The 17717-nt window shown below is 45.2% G+C and overlaps 1 protein-coding gene across 8 annotated transcripts in view; it reads left to right on the forward strand.

Moving 5' to 3' along the window:
- Nucleotides 1–5858: 5858 nt before the first annotated feature.
- The window catches only part of LOC121289052 (monocarboxylate transporter 13-like), a 50814-nt gene continuing 38955 nt past the window's right edge, over nucleotides 5859–17717 (forward strand). For all 8 annotated transcript variants that reach the window (XM_041207996.1, XM_041208001.1, XM_041208002.1 and 5 more), the window contains exon 1: nucleotides 5859–6003. The gene's annotated coding sequence lies outside the window, so the exon portion shown is untranslated. The remainder of the gene's footprint in view (nucleotides 6004–17717) is intronic.

The raw sequence follows: 17717 nt of genomic DNA on the forward strand, positions 1-17717 counted from the left end.
TGGACTCCTAAGCATCATTCATTCTTTCCACATAATCATGCACAGTGCCATCAGTTATAATGTAGCAACATCAGGCACTTTCATGATCAGCAGTGGGGTAAAGAAGGGCAGCTTCCTGGCACCAACTCTCTTTGGCACATTTTTCTCCATGCTGCTGTTATATGCTTTTGGCAACTCAAATGAGGGTGCCTACCTGCATGCCTGAACTGATGACAAGCTGTTCAACTTGGCAAGACTGCACACCAAGACCAAACTATGTAATGTACTAGTCTGTGAGTTGCTGTTTACTGATGACTCTGCACTAGCATCTGGCACTGAAGCTCACTTGCAACAACTTGTAGATTGGTTCTCCAGGAGCTGCAAGGAGTTTGGATTGACGATCAGTGTCAGGAAGGCCAAAGTTATAGACCAGGATTTTGAGAGTCCACCTTCCATCAACAATGACAACCTTACTCTGGATGTCATCGACAACTTCAAATACTTGGATCAACAATTACCAGCAACCTGTCCCCTGATGCCGAAATCAGCACCAGGATTACCCAGGCCGCAGTTGTCTTGACAAAGCTGAGAGGTTGAGTGTGGATCAAGAGCAAATTAACTGAAAACATAAAGCTCCCTGTGTGCCAGACTTGTGTTCTCAGCATCTGAAGAAGTAGTGAAGTATAGACAACTCATGCAAGCCAAGAGAAGTGGTTGAACAACTTGCACCTCAGCTGATTATTGGGCATCTCCAGCAAGAAAAGGGCCGAATATGGAATTACACCAGTGTGCAGAGATCCCCAACATGTTTGCTCTCTTGAATCAGTAGCAATTCCTATAGCCGTGTCATGTGCCAAACGGATGATGGTCATATCCCCAAAGACATGTTCTTTGATGAGCTTGCTATCAGCACAAGACCAACAGGCCATCCACAATTTAGATACGAGGATGTTTGCAATCAAGACCTCAAGTTAACCATGATTGGAGTTGATGCAGTTGGACTGCCACTCATGAATCAGCCTCTATAGCCACAACAGATGATGTTCAATCCAGAGGTGACATATGCCCTGGGCGCAGTCCATCGCACCTTGAGAAAGACGCATACCAGGTATGGTGCTGTAAATGTCATGGTCTCCTGAAGGACAATACTGGAAACTCAGTCCAACTATGAGTTTGAATCATACTGCCAGCTCCTTTCAGTATTTATTTGTTAAAAAAGGCTTGGATTACATAATGGAATGGAGTAATATCCTGCAATTATTAGATTTCACTTTGTAAATATTAACTTATACCAGACCGCAACAGGCAGAGAACTGACCATACTCAACCAGCTCGTGCATACAAAATTTAGAACATAGTGTCCAACATTAGATATGATTCTGCAATTGGACTGCACTTATTGAACAATCCCGAGTGTGCTAATAATTACACCAACAGCCAATTTAAAAATATCAGTTGGGCTCACAATGTGGCTCATTTACGCTTGCCAGAAGCTACATATATTCATACACAAGGCCATGTCCTCTGCAAACAGAAAGACAATGGTTCCCTGGTGCATTCCTTATAGCAAGCATCCACCAATCAGAGCCGACTTAACTTTTCTGAATTTAAACAAAAGCTTGGTGGATGACTGTTCCCTGGTGCATTCTCCATGGTAATACCTCAATCAATCAGAGCCCTCTTGCCAACCAATCAGCACCATTTCCTCTTGCAATATAAATTGTTGTTCCCTTTGAAATTTGGTAATTTTGTGGTGGTCCTGATGAGTGAAAAATGTAAAGCTTCAACATGTCTCTTTTTTCAGCAATATACTAGGCCCCATGTTTCACTATTTTGTTATTTTTCGGTAGATACATTTTAAAAATTCAATCTCTATTGTGTTTACTAAACAATGTGCAGAAAATAATCAGAAGGCATTACATGATTGCCTATAAGACAGATTCCTTATATTAGGAAGAAGATGCACTTAGTTTTGCTTTAAATATTGTCATCACTGTGTGTGCTATATTGAAATGGAAAAATATAGACCTCAACAATAGCAATTTGCATTTATATAGCACCTTTAATATAATAAAGCATCTCAAGGCACTTCACATGATTGGTATCAAATGAGATTTGACATCGAGACAAATAAGGAGATATTAGGACAGGTGATCAAAAGCTTGATCAAAGAAGTAGGCTTTAAGAAATGTTTTTAAGGAGGAGAGAGGCTTAGGGAGGGAATTATAGGCACAGATTACTAAAGGAACGACCATGAATGGTGGAGCAATTAAGATTGCTGATGCACAAGAAGCTAGAATTGGAAGAGTACAGAGATATCTGAACAATGTAGGAGGAGGTTACAGAGATGGGGAAGGGTGAGGTCACGGAGAAATTTTTAAACAAGGATAAGAATTTTAAAATCGAAGCCATGTCAGAAGATGAAGCAATATAGGTTATCGAGTCATAGAGGTCTACAGCGCAGGAAAAGACCCTTCGGCCCATTGAGCCTGTGTTGGTCAAATAAGTGCCTAACTATTCTAATCCCATTTTCCAGCACTGGGCCCATAGCCGTGAATGCCATGGCATCGCAAGTGCACATCCAAATACTTCTTAAATGTTATGAGGGTTTCTGCCTCTACCACCCTTTCAGGCAGTGAGTTCCACATTCCCACCACCCTCTGGGTGAAAAAATTCTTCCTCACATCCCCTCTAACCTTCCTGCCCCTTACCTTAAATCTATGCCCCCTGGTTATTGATTCTTCTACCAAGGGGAAAAGTTCCTTCCTGTCCACCCTATCTATGCCCCTCATAATTTTATTCACCCCAATCATGTCCCCCTCAATTTCCTCTGCTCCAAGGAAAATAACCTCGGTCTATCCAATCTCTCCTCATAACTAAAACTCTCCAGCCCAGGCAACATCCTGGTAAATCTCCTCTGCACTCTCTCTAGTGCAATCACATCCTTCCTATAATGTGGATTCCAGAACTGCACACAATGCTCTAGCTGTGGCCTAACCAGCATTTTATACAGTTCCAGCAAAACCTCCCCACTCTTATAGTCTATGCCTCAGCTAATAAAGGCAAGTATCCCACATGCCTTCTTAACCACCATATCTACCTGTCCCGCTACCTTAAGGGACTGGTGGACATGCACACCAAGCTCCCTCTGATCCTCGGTACTTCCCAGGGTCCTACCATTCATTGTGTATTCCTGTGCCTTGTTTGTTCTACCCAAGTGCATCACCTCACACTTAACTGGATTAAATTCCATTTGCCACTGATCAGCCCATCTGACCAGCCTGTCTATATCTTGCTGTAATCTAAGGCTATCCTCCTCACTATTTACCACCCCACTAATTTTCACCCACAAACTTACTGATCAACCCTCCTACGTTCAAGTCTAAATAATTTATATATACCACAAACAGCAAGCGACCCAACACTGATCCCTGTGGAACCCCACTGGACACAGACATCCAGTCACAAAAACACCCCTCGACCATCACCCTCTGCTTCCTGCCACTCAGCCAATTCTGGATCCAGTTTGCCAAATTGCCTTGGATCCCATGGGCTCTTAACTTCATTACCAGCCTCCCATGTGGGACCTAATCAAAAGCTTTGCTGAAGTCCAAGTAGACTACGTCAAATGCATTGCCCTCATCTACACACCTGGTCACCTCTTCAAAAAATTCAATCAAATTGGTCAGGCATTACCTCCCCTTAACAAAACCATGCTGACTGTCCTTGATTAATCCCTGCCTCTCCAAGTGTAGATTAATTCTGTCCCTCAGAATTGCTTCCAATAGTTTCCCCACCACTGAGGTTAGACTGACTGGCCTGTAGTTCCCTGGTTTATCCCTTCCTCCCTTCTTGAATAATGGTACCACATTGGGTGTGTTCCAGTCCCTGACACTTTCCTGTGGCCAGAGAGATAATGAAAATTATTGCCAGTGCCCCTGCTATCTCCTCCCTTGCTTTACTCAACAGCCTGGGATACATTGCATTCAGGCCTGGAGATTTTTTTACTTCTAAGCCTATCAGGCCACTTAGAACCTCCTCCCTTTCTAAGCTAATTTCTTTAATTATATCACATTCCTCTGCCTGATTTCCTTACCCTCATCGTCCCTTTCACCTGTGAGCAGCGACACAAAGTATTCATTTAGAACCCTACCCACGTCTTCCGGCTCCACACACAAATTATCACTATGATCCTTAATGGGCCCTTCTCTTTCCCTAATTGTCCTCTTGCTCTTAATGTATTTGTAAAACAGCTTTGGATTTTCCTTTATTTCGCCTGCCAATGTTTTTCCATGCCCCCTTTTTGTTCTCCTAATTTCCTTTTTAAGTCCCCCCTACACATTCTATACTCCTCTAAGGCTTCGGCTGTTTTGAGCCCTTGGTTTCTGTCATAAGCCTCAGCTTTTTCTCTTTATCCAATCCTGTATATCCCTCGCCATCCAGGGTTCCCTGGATTTGTTGGTCCTACCCTTTATCTTTACTGGAATATGTTGGACCTGAACTCTCCCTATTTCCTTCTTGAATGAGTCTGACGCAGATTTACCTAAAAGTAACTGCCCCCATTCTACTCTGGCCACATCATATCTGATCTTATTAAAATTGGCCTTCCCCCACTTATGACTCTGATTTCTGGCCCATTCTTGTCCTTTTTCATAACAACTTTGAATCTAACGGAGTTATGATCACTATCTGCAAGATGTTCCCCCATTGATATCTCTACTGTTTGCCTGGCTTCATTCCCTAAAATTAAGTTCAGGACTACCCCCTCTCTTGTTGGATCTTCTACGCACTGGCTTAAAAAGTTCTCCTGGATGCGTTTTAAGAATTCCACTCCCTCTAAACCTATCACACTATGACTAACCCAGTTAATGTTGGGGAAGTTGAAATCCCCCACTATTACTACCCTATTATTTTTACACTTCTCTGAAATTTGCCTACAAATCTGCTCTTCTATTTCTCTCTGACTGTTTGGGGGCCTATAGTCCACTCCCAACAATGTGGTTGCTCCTTTTTTTGTTTTTCAGTTCTACCCATATGGCTTCATTTGAGGATCTTCCTAAGATGTCATCCCTCCTTACTGCTGTAATTGATTCCTTGATCAATATTGCGATACCCCCTCCTTTTTTACCTCCTTCTTTGTCTTGCCTGAAGACCCTGGAATATTGAGCCGCCAATCCTGCCCCTCTCTCAACCATGTCTCTGTGACAGCAATGAAATTATACTTCCATATGTTAATTTGTGCCCTCAACTCATCTGCCTTATTCATCAGACTTCATGCATGAAAATAAATACCATCCAATCTTGCCAAACTCCCTCGTGCCTTATCTGATGTAGCAAGCCTCTACTCTACTACATTACAGCAGTTACAATATTTCAAAAGTACTTCAGGTAAAGCGTTTGAGGATGTTTTCCAAGATTGTGAAAAGCGCTATCTAAATACAATTCTTTCTTTATGTATTTGTTTTTAAAAAATGGGATGTCAGAGGAAATACTATTGAAAATACAATACTTGCAAGATACAAATGAGTTATATGCCACGATGGGATTATTCACCTCTTGAGCAGAGAAGGTTAAGGGGGATTTAACATGAATGTTCAAAATTAAGATGGGCTTTGATAGAGTTAATAAGCAGAATGGTTTCTGCCGTGGGGCAGATTACCAGGAGTCATATTTATATAAATAGCAAATTAATCAGGCAGGGGTTATTTTTTTTAAACTCAGCGAGTTGTTATGATCTGCCTAAGAGGGCGACGGTTTGCAACCTTCAAAAGGGGATCGATATGATCTTAGCAAGGATAAATTCGGAAGGCAAAGACGGGGGTTGGGGGCGTGGGGGGTGGATAGTAGAGTCGTGTGACCAGCTTTTTTTAGAGAGTTTACGCAAGTAGGGTGGCCCTCCTTCTGTAGAATACTTATCATTTCTTTCAAAGTAGACAAGGAAGCTATAATAAGAAACCACTTTTCTTGCACAACATGAAATGAAAAAGAATTTGCAAGCTCAGAAAATTAATAATACAGCTGAAGGTGAGTACTGGAAGCACTGGGAATCAGGAGTTAAAGAACATCAATTGAGTTAATTTGGGCTGGTAGATGTTTTTGGACTGTTACAACCTGTTACTGTTTATCCCGTGCATTATACCGAACACGTTTAATACGTCTTTGTACGGGAACAAAACGGGCTGAATAAAGGCACCGGCCGAAGATGATTCACTGTGAGTACTGGAGAGGGCGGGAACGATTAAAAAGGGAAAGAGCCCGAAAAGTGAGCTAATCCTATAGGCCCGACTCAAGTGCAGTTGTTTTCTTGTTTATTGTAACCAATATTCCGGGACACTTGAGGCAAACAGCTTCGTCTTTAAAGTCCCAGCCTATAGCAGTCGCTCGGGCTGCAATCGACAGGAGAGAGAGCACAGAGCATGGAGAATGGATCAGGCCAAACCCAGGGCTGGACAGAGTGTACACACACAGGCTCCACAAATGTAGTATTATGTAGGAAGGTGTGAAATTGTCCATTTTGACAGGAAAAATCCAAAGAAGGATACTATCTGAATGGTGAGAGGTTGTGGAGCTCCTGAAATGTAGAAGGGTTCTGGGAGTCCTAGTACAAGAATCGCAAAAGTTTAGTATGTAGGTACAGCAAGTAGTTAGGAAAGCTAATAGAATGTTATCATTTTGTGAGGCGAATTGAATACAAAAGCAAGGAGTTGTGCAGTTATACAGGGCATTGATGAGATCACTTCTGGAGTACTGTGTGCAGTATTGGTCTCCTTATGTAAGGAAGGAAATGCATAGGAAGTAGTTAAGAGAAGGTTTACTAAACTAATCCCTGGATTGGGTGGGTTGTCTGGGTGGGTTGTCTTATGAGGAAAGATTACAAGCTAAGCTTCTATCTATTGGAGTTTAGAAGAGTAAGAGGCGACTTGGTTGAAACATTTAAAATCCTGAGGGGTCTTAGCAGGGGGGATGTGGAGAGGATGTTTCCTTTTGTGGGAGAATCTAGTACTAGGGGTCACTGTTTAAAAATAAGGGGACGCCCATTTAGGACAGTAATGAGGAGAAATTTTTTGAGGGTTGTGAGCCTTAGGAGCTCTCTTTTCTAAAAGTGTTGGGAGAAGAGCCTTTGAATGTTTTTAAGGCAGAGCTAGATAGATTCTTGATTAACAAGAGAATAAAAGGTTATTGGGGTAGGTCAGAATGTGCAGTCGAGATTACAAAGAACAAAGAAAAGTACAGCACAGGCACAGGCACTTTGGCCCTTCAAGCCTGTGCCGATCATATTACCTGTCAACTAAAACATTTTGCACGTCCTGGTTCTGGATCCCTCTTCCCATCCTATTCATGTATTTGTCAAACTGCCTCTTAAACACCACTATCGTACCTGCTTCCACCACCTCCTCTGGCAGCGAATTCCAGACACTCACTACTCTCTGCATTAAAAACTTTCCCCGCACATCTCTATAGTTTTCTCCTCTCACCTTAAATCTATGTCCCCTAGTAATTGACTCTTCCACCCCGGGAAAAAGCTTCTGAATATCTACTCTGTCCATGCCACTCATAATGTTGTCGCCCCTCAATCCCCGTCACTCTAGTGAGAACAATCTGAGTTTCTCCAACCTCTCCTCATAGCTAATAACCTCCAGACCAGGCAGCATCCTGGTAAACCTCCTCTGCACTCTCTCCAACACCTCCATATCCTTCTGGTAATGTGGCGACCAGAATTGCATGCAATATTCCAAGTGTGGCCTAACCAAGGTTCTATACAGCTGCAGCATGACTTCCCAGCTTTTATACTCAATACCCCAGCCAATGAAGGCAAGCATGCCATATGCCTTCCTGACTACCTTATCCACCTGCGTTGCCACTTTCAGTGACCTGTGGACCTGTACACCCAGATCCCTCTGCCTGTCGATGCACTTAAGGGTTCTGCCATTTACTGTATAATTCCTGCCTGTATTAGACCTTCCAAAATGCATTACTTTGCATTTGTCCAGATTAAACTCCACCTGCCATTTCTCTGCGCAAATCTCCAACTGATCTATATCCCTTTATATCCTTTGACACTCCTCTTCACTATCTGCAACTCCTCCAGCCTTAGTGTCATCTGCAAACTTACTAATTAGCCCAGTTACATTTTCCTCCAAATCATTTATGTATAACACAAACAGCAAAGGTCCCAGCACTGATCCCTGCGGAACTCCACTAGTCACAGCTCTCCATTCAGAAAAGCACCTTTCTACTGCTACCCTCTGTCTTCTATAACCAAGCCAATTCTGTATCCATCTTGCCAGCTCACTTCTGATCCCATGTAACTTTACCTTCTGTACCAGTTTGCTATGAGGGACCTTGTCAAAAGCCTTACTGAAATCCGTGTATATAACATCCACTGCCATTCCATCGTCGATCATCTTCGTCATTTCCTCGAAAAACTTGATCAAGTTAGTGAGACACGACCTCCCCTTCACAAAACCATGCTGCCTCTCACTAATACACCCATTTGCTTCCAATTGGTAGTAAATCCTGTCACGAAGAATCTTCTCCAATAATTTCCCTACCACTGATGTAAGGGTCACTGGCCTGTAATTTCCTGGATTATCCCTGCTACCCTTCTTAAAAAATGAAACAACATTGGCCATTCGCCAGTCCTTTGGGACCTCACCCGTAGCCAGTGACTGTCAAGATCCCAGCAATCTCCTCCCTTGCCTCCCTCAGTACTCTGGGATAGATCCCATCTGGCCCTGGGGACTTATCCACCTTAATATTCTTCAAGATGCCTAACACCTCTTTTTTGATCTCAACATGATCCAGGCTATCCAGGCTCTTCCCTAGACAAATCGACCGCTAAGTCCTTCTCTTTGGTGAATACTGATGAGAAGTACTCATTTAGTATCTCTCCCATTTCTTCTGGCTCCACACACAGATTCCCACCTCTGTCCCTGAGTGGGCCTACCCTTTCCCTGGCTACCCTCTTGCTTTTCACATATGTATAAAAGGCCTTGGGATTTTCCTTAATCCTGCTTTTCATGACCCCTTTTAGCCCTCCTGACTCCTTGCTTAAGTTTCTTCCTACTTTCTTTATATTCTCCACTGGCTTCATCTGTTCCCAGCCTTCTAGCCCTTATGAATGCTTCCCTTTTCTTTTTGACTAATCTTGCAATATCCTTCGTTATCCAAGGTTCCTGAAACTTGCCACGCTTATCCTTCATCCTAGCAGGAACATGCCGGTCCTGAATTCTTATCAACTGACGTTTGAAAGCCCCCCACATGTCAGTTGTTGATTTGCCCTCAAACATCAGCCTCCAGTCTAGATGCCTCAGTTCCTGCCTAATATTGTTATAATTAGCCTTCCCCCAATTAAGCACCTTAACCCGAGGACTCCTATTATCCTTACCCACCAGTACCTTGAAACATACTGAATTATGGTCACTTTTCCTGAAATGCTCCTCTACTGAAACTTCAACCACCTGGCCGGGTTCATTCCCTAATACCAGGTCCAGTATTGCCCCTTCTCTCGTTGGACTATCTACATATTTTCTCAGGAAGCCCTCCTGGATGCACCTTACAAATTCTGCACCATCCAAACCCCTAGCACTAAGTGATTCCCAGTCAATATAGGGAAAGTTAAAATTACCCACCACAATAACACTATTGCTTTTACATCTTTCCAAAATGTGCCTACATAACTGTTCCTCAATCTCCCACCGGCAATTGGGAGGCCTATAGCAAACCTCCAACATTGTGACTGCATCCTTCCTATTCCGGAGCTCTACCCATATTGCCTCACTGCATGAGCCCACCGAGGTGTCCTCCTGTCATACAGCTGTGATATTCTCCTTAACCAGCAGTGCAACTCCCCCACCTCTTCTACATCCCTCTCTATCCTGACTGAGACATCTAAATCCTGGAACTTTTATCTGTCAATCTTGTCCATCCTTCAACCAAGTCTCTGTAATAGCAATAATTTCATAGTCCCAAGTACTAATCCAAGCTCTAAGCTCATTTGCTTTGTCTGTTATACTTCTCACATTGAAACAAATGCATTTCACACCCCCAGTCCCACTGTGTTCAGTACTATCTCCCTGCCTGCCCTTCCTCTTAGTCCTACTAGCCATATTCACTGGTTCCCAGTCATTTATTTCACCTGCTGACCTATTGCTCTGGTTCCCACCCCCCTGCCATACTAGTTTAAACCCTCCTGAGTGACACTAGCAAACCTCGCAGCCAGCATATTGGTGCCCCTCCAGTTTAGATGCAACCCCTCCTTCTTGTACAGGTCCTACCTGCCCCGGAAGAGATCCCACTGATCCAGATATTGGAAACCCTCCCTCCTACACCATCTGTTCAGCCACGTGTTCAGCTGCACTATCTTCCTATTTCTAGCCTTGCTGGCACGTGGCACAGGGAGTAATCCTGAGATTACAACCCTAGAGATCCTGTTTTTTAACTTTCTGCCTAACTCCCTGAAATCCCGCTGCAGGACCTCTTCACTCTTCCTGCCTATGTCGTTAGTACCAATGTGTACCACGACTTCTGGCTGTTCTCCCTCCCCCTTCAGAATGTCCCGTCCCCGATCAGAGACATCCTGGACCCTGGCACCAGGGAGACAACATACCATCCTGGTGTCTCTTTCACGACCACAGAAGCATCTATCTGAGCCCCTGACTATAGAGTCCCCTATGACAAATGCTCTTCTGTGCTTTGACCCCCCCCCCCCCCGCTGCTGAACAACACAGACAGCCATGGTGCCACTGCTCTGGCTACTGCTGTTGTTTTCCCCTGATAGGCCATTTCCACCCCCCCAGCAGTATCAACAGGAAATCTGTTAGAGAGGGGGACAGCCACAGGGGATTTCTGCACTGACTGCCTGCCCCTTCTAGTGGTCACCCATCTATCTGTCTGTACCTTGGATGTGACCACGTCTCCAAAACTCCTGTCAATAATGCTTTCCACCACCTGAATGCTGCTAAGTGCATCCAACTGCTGCTCCAGCTGAAGATTATTATCAGATCAGCCATGATCTCATTGAATGGCGGAGCAGGCTCGAGGGGCTGGGTGGCCTATTCCTGCTCCTAATTCGTATGTTTGTATGTAGACCCTTGTGAATAGATCAGAACAAACCCAGGGCTGGACAAAGAGATACAGATAGCAGAAAGGAAGCAATAAAAGGGAGGGGTGATTAATATAAATGTTTATACAATTGCGTGGCAATTCACTAAAATGGGTGGGTATCTTTATTGCTCCCAAATGGGCCAGGGCTTTACATTGGCAAAAAGGACAGTATTGGAGTTGGAAGGAATGTACAATTAGGCAACCTGACAACAGAATGTGATAATATAGATAGTGAGCAGAGCGTGAACTCGGAACCCTGTTTGCCATCCAAATAAGGCCATGTAAACCCCAATTAAGGCAATTAACCAAGTGATTTAACATGGCCTAGACCATTTTACAGCTAACACATGGGTGGGGTGGAGTCCTGGCAGCCTCTGATGAGTGGCAGATGCAGTGATAAAAGAAGGACAGAAGAGCAAAGGCCTGAGGTAGTGGAAGCAGCAGCTGAACCTGTAAAGGGGGGCGGTGTGAGCACTTTTTTATTGTTAAAATTGGGCCTCCTAGTGAATCTACTGAAAGGTGAACTTGGAGGCACTCTAGGTTAAGGGCTTTTCCAGCTGGGGAGGATTCATCAGTCTAAAAGGTGTGACAGAGGAATGACAGCACGCTGGGTCCATTGGCATTGTGCACTCCGTTGGAGGCTCTTCTAGTGAGGAGGAGAATGGGAGAGGCAGGGAGAGGTCAGTAGCTGCCCAGGGACAGCAGAACCCTGCTGGCCAGCTGCATGAGGGGCTGGGTGATAGTGAAGGAGCAGATGGCCACAGGATTTCACAGCCTCAAGGACACACCTGGAGACAAGACTGTGCAGCAGGAAGAGTCTATATATAGTACTCTAACCACTTGCATATGTCGGAGTGCCAGTGTCTTTGGTGGCTGCATCTCTCACAAGAAAGTGACAGCTGTCTGCAAGATGATGGTTGTGGAGGTCAGCTTAAATTGCATGGGTGGCCACCCAGTGCCTGTGCCTCTCAAGGTGACAGTTGTCCTGAATCTCATTGCCTTGGGCTTATTCCTAGAAGCATCTCCCAGGCATCCTTATCTCACTGTATGAGGGTTATGACCAATGCCCTAGACAGGAGAGCCAATGACTCTCTCAGATTCACCACAGTTAAGGAAAGTCAGAGAGAGCCAGAGTCTTCTGGGTCATGGATCAGGTCAGGCCCAGGGCTAGACAGAGAGAAGCGAGACCCTTGGAGCAGCCGTGATTCGTATGTCTTCGGACACTCCTAGGTGCCAGGGCTATTTGCTATCTGAAGGATGGATACTAAGCAACAGCAGGTATCTGCTGAAGAGGTGGCTGATGACTCTGATGAGGATCCCACAGACTGAAGCTGAAGAGCGTTACAATGTGAGCCACGCAATCACCAGATCCAGCATTGAGCAGACGAGATGAGATTTAGAAACCAGGAGCAATTTAGATGGTGCCCTGTTGTATCCACCATGTTTGGGTTTCTCTGTTTGTGGTTGTCTGCTTTCCCCTGCACAGTCTGGTACTGCAGAAGGGGGAGGCCACGACGGCAGAGACATCCTAGACCGTGAAGCATTCTCAGAGGAGGATATTGATGCCGATTACTAAGAGGAGCTGCAGGATCCAGACTCGCCTGCTGCACCACCTGAAAGGCCACAGGAATAGGTGCTTGGGTGACTTGGAACACTCCTTGCAAATGAGTGCTGCTGAGGAAACTGAGTGCAGACTTGGAGTTTGGTGAGAGTGGGAGTTTACAGTGTTAATTTTGTTCTTAAATAATCTAGTCTGAATTAGCAGTAACTGGAAAGTACTGTGTAAGCAGGTTAGGCTTTTTTTTCCTGCAGCGTAGACAGGGTAAACTCTCTCTCTGCTGTGAGAGCTAAGCAGTTAATTAGCTAACTTGTTGAATATAGCTACTCTAGCCCCAGTTCAGTTGGCTATAAATACAGGCCCCTTTACTGCAGCTGAGGAAACTGACTGCAGACTTGGAGTTTGGTGAGTGGGGGAATTCAGTGAAGGAGGGGGAAGATGGTGTTTGTTTCCTTTTTCCACCTTTCTCACCCTGTAGGAATTGGTTCTTGCTGTACTATAGGGAAAGGAGGTAGCTGTTTGATGAGTAGCTAAGGCCTTTCCTATTCCTAAGGTTTAAAACAGGATACAAATTGGTGGTAAAGTTAATAAAATATATTAAAAAGCAACATAAGTGAATAATATCATTAAGTAACTATTTAAAACACATTTAAAGATGGCAGGACAGGTGATGTGTCAAGGCTGCAGCATGTGGGAGCTCCTGGATAACACGTCTGCAGTAAGTGTTTGTGACTTGAGGAACTTCGGCTCAGAGTCATTGAGCTGGAGGTTGAGCTTCAGGGTCTGCAAGACATCAGGGAGGAGAAGTTACCTGGATGCTTTATACCAGGAGGCAGTCACACTACCTAGGATAGAGTCTTCTGATTTGGTCAGTGGCCAGGGACAGGAGGTGTGACTGTGAGTGAGGCAGGTAAGGGGACCCGGAGGTCAGGAGTGTGAGCCTCTGCAATTGTCCAATAGGTTTGAGGTTCTCTCGGCTTGTTTGGATGAGAGTGGGGGCTGCAGGGTGGATGAGCAAACTGACCATGGCACCGTGGCACAGGAAGCCATTCAAGTGGGTGGAGCAAAAAGGAATGTAGTGGTAGTAGAGGACAGTATAGTGAGGGGGATTGATACTCTTCTCTGCAGCAAAGTGGCTGTGTTGCCTGTCCGGTGCCAGGGTTCAGGACATCTGCTTGGGGATGGAGAGGAGCTTGCAGTGGGAGGGTCCAGTTGTCGTGGTCCATGCAGGTACCAACAACATAAGTGCAACTAGAAAAGAGGTTCTGCATAGAGAGTATGAGGAGCTAGGTAGTAAATTCAAAAGCAGGGCCTCAAAGGCTATAATCTTTGGATTATTACCTGAGCCGCAGGCAAATTGCAATAGGGTACATAAAATTAGACAGATGAACATGTGGCTGATAAACTGTTGTGGTAGAAGTGGGTTCCGGTTTGTGGGCCACTGGCACCAGTACTGGGGAAAGTTGGGGGCTGTACTGTTGACACCTGGATCATACTGGGACCAGTGTTCTTGCGAACCGCATAACTAAGGAAGTAGAGAGGGATTTAAACTAAATAGAGGGGACAAGAGGTCAAATGTGGAAAGTTGTGGTGTATCAAAGAATAGACACAAGGTAAGAGAGGAGAATAGTAATATGGGAAATGAAGGTCAGAGATTGGCAGGAAGGGACAGAAAGAAGAATGCACCAATAGCTAAGACTAGATGTTACAAGGATAACAAAAAGACAAAACTAAAGGCTCTGCATCTGAATGCATGTAGCATTTGTAACAAAGTAAACAAATTGATAGTGCACATTGGAGTAAATAAATATGATCTGATAGCCATTATGGAGACATGGCTGCAAGATATCAAGGATTGGGTCCTGAATATTGAGGGGTATATCAAGAAGAAAAGGAAGCTAGGTAAAGGAGGAGAGATAGCGTTGTTAATCAAGGATGGCATTTGTGCAATAGTTAGCAATGACCTTGGTTCAGGAGATCAGGATGTAGAATCGGTTTGTATGAGATAAGGAATAGTAGGGGAAAGAAGTCATGAGTGAGATTTGTCTAGAGGCCCCCTAACAGTAACCACAATGTTGGACAAAGTATACAAAAAGACATATTGGGTGCTTGTGATAAAGGGACGGCAATAATCATTGGTGACTTTAATCTACATATAAACTGGAAAAATCAGATTGGCAGTAGCAGCCTGGATGAGGAGTTCATAAAATGCTTTTGAGAAAGTTTCTTAGAGCAGCATGTTCTGGAACCAGTCAGAGAATAGTGTTTATTAGACTTGGTATTGGGTAATGTGATAAGATTAATTAATGACCTCCGGGTAAAGGCACCTCTGGGTAGCAGTGATCACAATATGTTTGCATTTTACATCCAGTATGAAAGGGAGATGAGTGGGTCTGAGACTATTATTTTAAACTTAAATAAGGGCAACTATGTGGGCATGGAAGCTGAGCTAGCTGAAGTGAACTGGGATACTAGGCTAGAGGGTAGATCAGTAGAGAAGCAGTGGCAGACATTTAAGGGAATTGTTCAGAATATTCAAAATAAGTGTATTCCTACTATAAAGAAAAATTCAAAGGGGAGGATCCACCATCCGTAGCTAACTAAAGAAGTTAGGGAAAGCAGCGAACTTAAGGGAAAAAGCAAATAACTGCGCAAAGATGAGTGGCAGGTCAGATGATTATCAGAATGCAAAGAATGACAGAATGATTCAAAGCTTAATCAGAAAAAAGAAATTAGTGTATGAGAGGAAGCTAGCTAGAAACATGGATAGCAAGAGTTTCTACAGGTATTTAAAAAGGAAAGAGTATGTAAAGTGAATGCTGTACTCTAGAGAATGAGAATGGGGAGTTAATACTAATAATAAGGAAATGGCGGATGGAATGAACAAATATTTTTCTTCTGTCTTCACTATAGAGGACATAAAAAACATTCCAATAATAGCTATAAATCAGGAGGTGAAGGGGAGAGAGGAACTTGGTGAAATTACAATCACTAGGGAAGCGATACTGAGCAAACTGATGGAACTGTGGGCTGACAAGTCTCTGGGTCCAAGTGAGCTTCACCCTAGGGTCTTAAAAGAGGTGGCTAATGAAGTAGCAGATGTGTTGGTGTTAACTTTCCAAAATTCGCTAGATTCTAGACTCGGAGGATTGAAGGAGGTCAGAACGTTGCTGAGTCTGAGTCACATGACGAGCCTCTGGACTCGGTCAGGTCACAATTGCTGGAGCTGTAAAGGCAAGCTTGGGAACATCAGGAAGGGATGTCCACTGCCCTCCTCAGATTACAAGGCACGATGGAGGAGTCCATTCGTCTTCAGCCTGAGGTGATAGCACCAGCATCTAGCCCTCGGCTAGACATGAGTCAGACAATCTGAGAGACTATGTGAAGATCTAAGGAGTGTCCTCACTGCATGTTGTCATCATCCTCCTATGATCGAGTGACTATTAGGGCCTCCACTGCATCTCCATGACAGGAGCATTCTCACAGAGGGTATTGGTGCTGCCATAAGCCAGACTGGAGTCAAATGTTCACAACTGTGATGTGAGGATCTATGGGGACACCTCACTGCATGTCGTCATCATCCTCCACAAATCTGGCAGCTATGAGGGTCTCCTGAGTGTGCCTGTCTTGTCTGGCCAGTGCGAGAGCCTCATCCCCATCATCGTCACCACTGAAGACCCCCTCACTCTCATCCCTGTTGGTGTTGTCCTCATTGGAGGAGACCTCCAGCTCCTCCATCTCCTCAGCCAGCTCATCTCCCTGTTGGAGTGCCAGGTTGTAAAGGATGCAGCAGACATCGACAATGCATGACACCCTTTGCGGACTGTATTGCAGCCCTCTATCAGACCAGCCCAGGCACCGGAACTGTGTATTCAGCATCCTGATAGTCTGTTCCACCAAGTTGCGAGCTGCTGTATGAGCCTCATTATATTGTTGCTCTGCTGCAGTCTGAGGCTGCCACACGGGTGCCATCAGCCACAGCCTCTGCAGGTAGCCCTTATGCCCAAGGAGCCATCCCTGCAGCCTAAAATACTTCTGGGATCTGTGAGCGACTCAGGATGTAGGCATCATGCACAGTCCCTGGAAACCGTGCACATACCTGCAGGATGCGTTTCTGATGGTCGCCTACCAGCTGCACGTTCAGTGAGTGGAAGCCCTTGCAGTTGATGAAGTCCACTGAATGTAGCGATGGAGACCTGAGCGCCACACGAGTGCAGTCAGTCGCACCCTGCATCTGTGGGAATCCCAAAATCAGGGCAAATCCAATGGCCCTTGCATCCTGGCTGTCCCGGATGAAATGCGCAAAGTTGTGTCCCATGGAGAAGATGGCATCCGTGACCTTATGTATGCATTTGTGGGTGGCAGATTGTGAAATCCCACAAAGGTCACCTGTGGAGCCCTGAAAGGAGCCACTGGCATAGAGATTGAGTGCCACGGTCACTTTCACAACAACTGGCAGTGGATGTCCTTCAAGTCCCCTTGGCGCCAAGTCCTGCAGTAAGTGGCAGATGTGAGCCACCAGGTCCCTTGACACACGCAGTCATTGGCAACACTGGTTCTTGGTCATCCGCAGGAATGGCAGGCGGCATCTATAGACCCTGGGTGTCGCAAGGCACCAACCAGCCACGGCTCACTGTCGCTCCTGGGCAGCGTGTGCAGGAGTCCTTGCTGCCCCTTCTTGAGGTTACTGCTCCTGCCTTTGCGTAGCCAGGAGCCTCAGTCATTCTCTCCTCCGTCTTCTGTGGTCTCTATAGGCCATCAGGCATACAGCTAGATCACCAGGATCCAAGGTCCTGACGTGGTCCTCCTGCAGCATGAAAGAGAGAGAGCTGTGGTTATCATGGCTGTATGTAGCACCTTTCCTGGCCCTATGTAACTGCCCCTTAATGCTTCCCAGAGAGTGATGGTCACCCCTCGGATGGCCAGAGATGAGTGCACTGCATGGCTGCCCTGTCAACCTGCGACATGGAGACACTGGTCCAAACTGGAATGTTGAGATTGCAAGGGACTGAGAGTGGCTCCAGCAGTGACTGCTACATGGTCAGGGTTGGCGAGGAGATTGTACAACGTGTGC

Source organism: Carcharodon carcharias, chromosome 16 (genome assembly GCF_017639515.1).
Source record: "Carcharodon carcharias isolate sCarCar2 chromosome 16, sCarCar2.pri, whole genome shotgun sequence".
NCBI lineage: Eukaryota > Metazoa > Chordata > Chondrichthyes > Lamniformes > Lamnidae > Carcharodon > Carcharodon carcharias.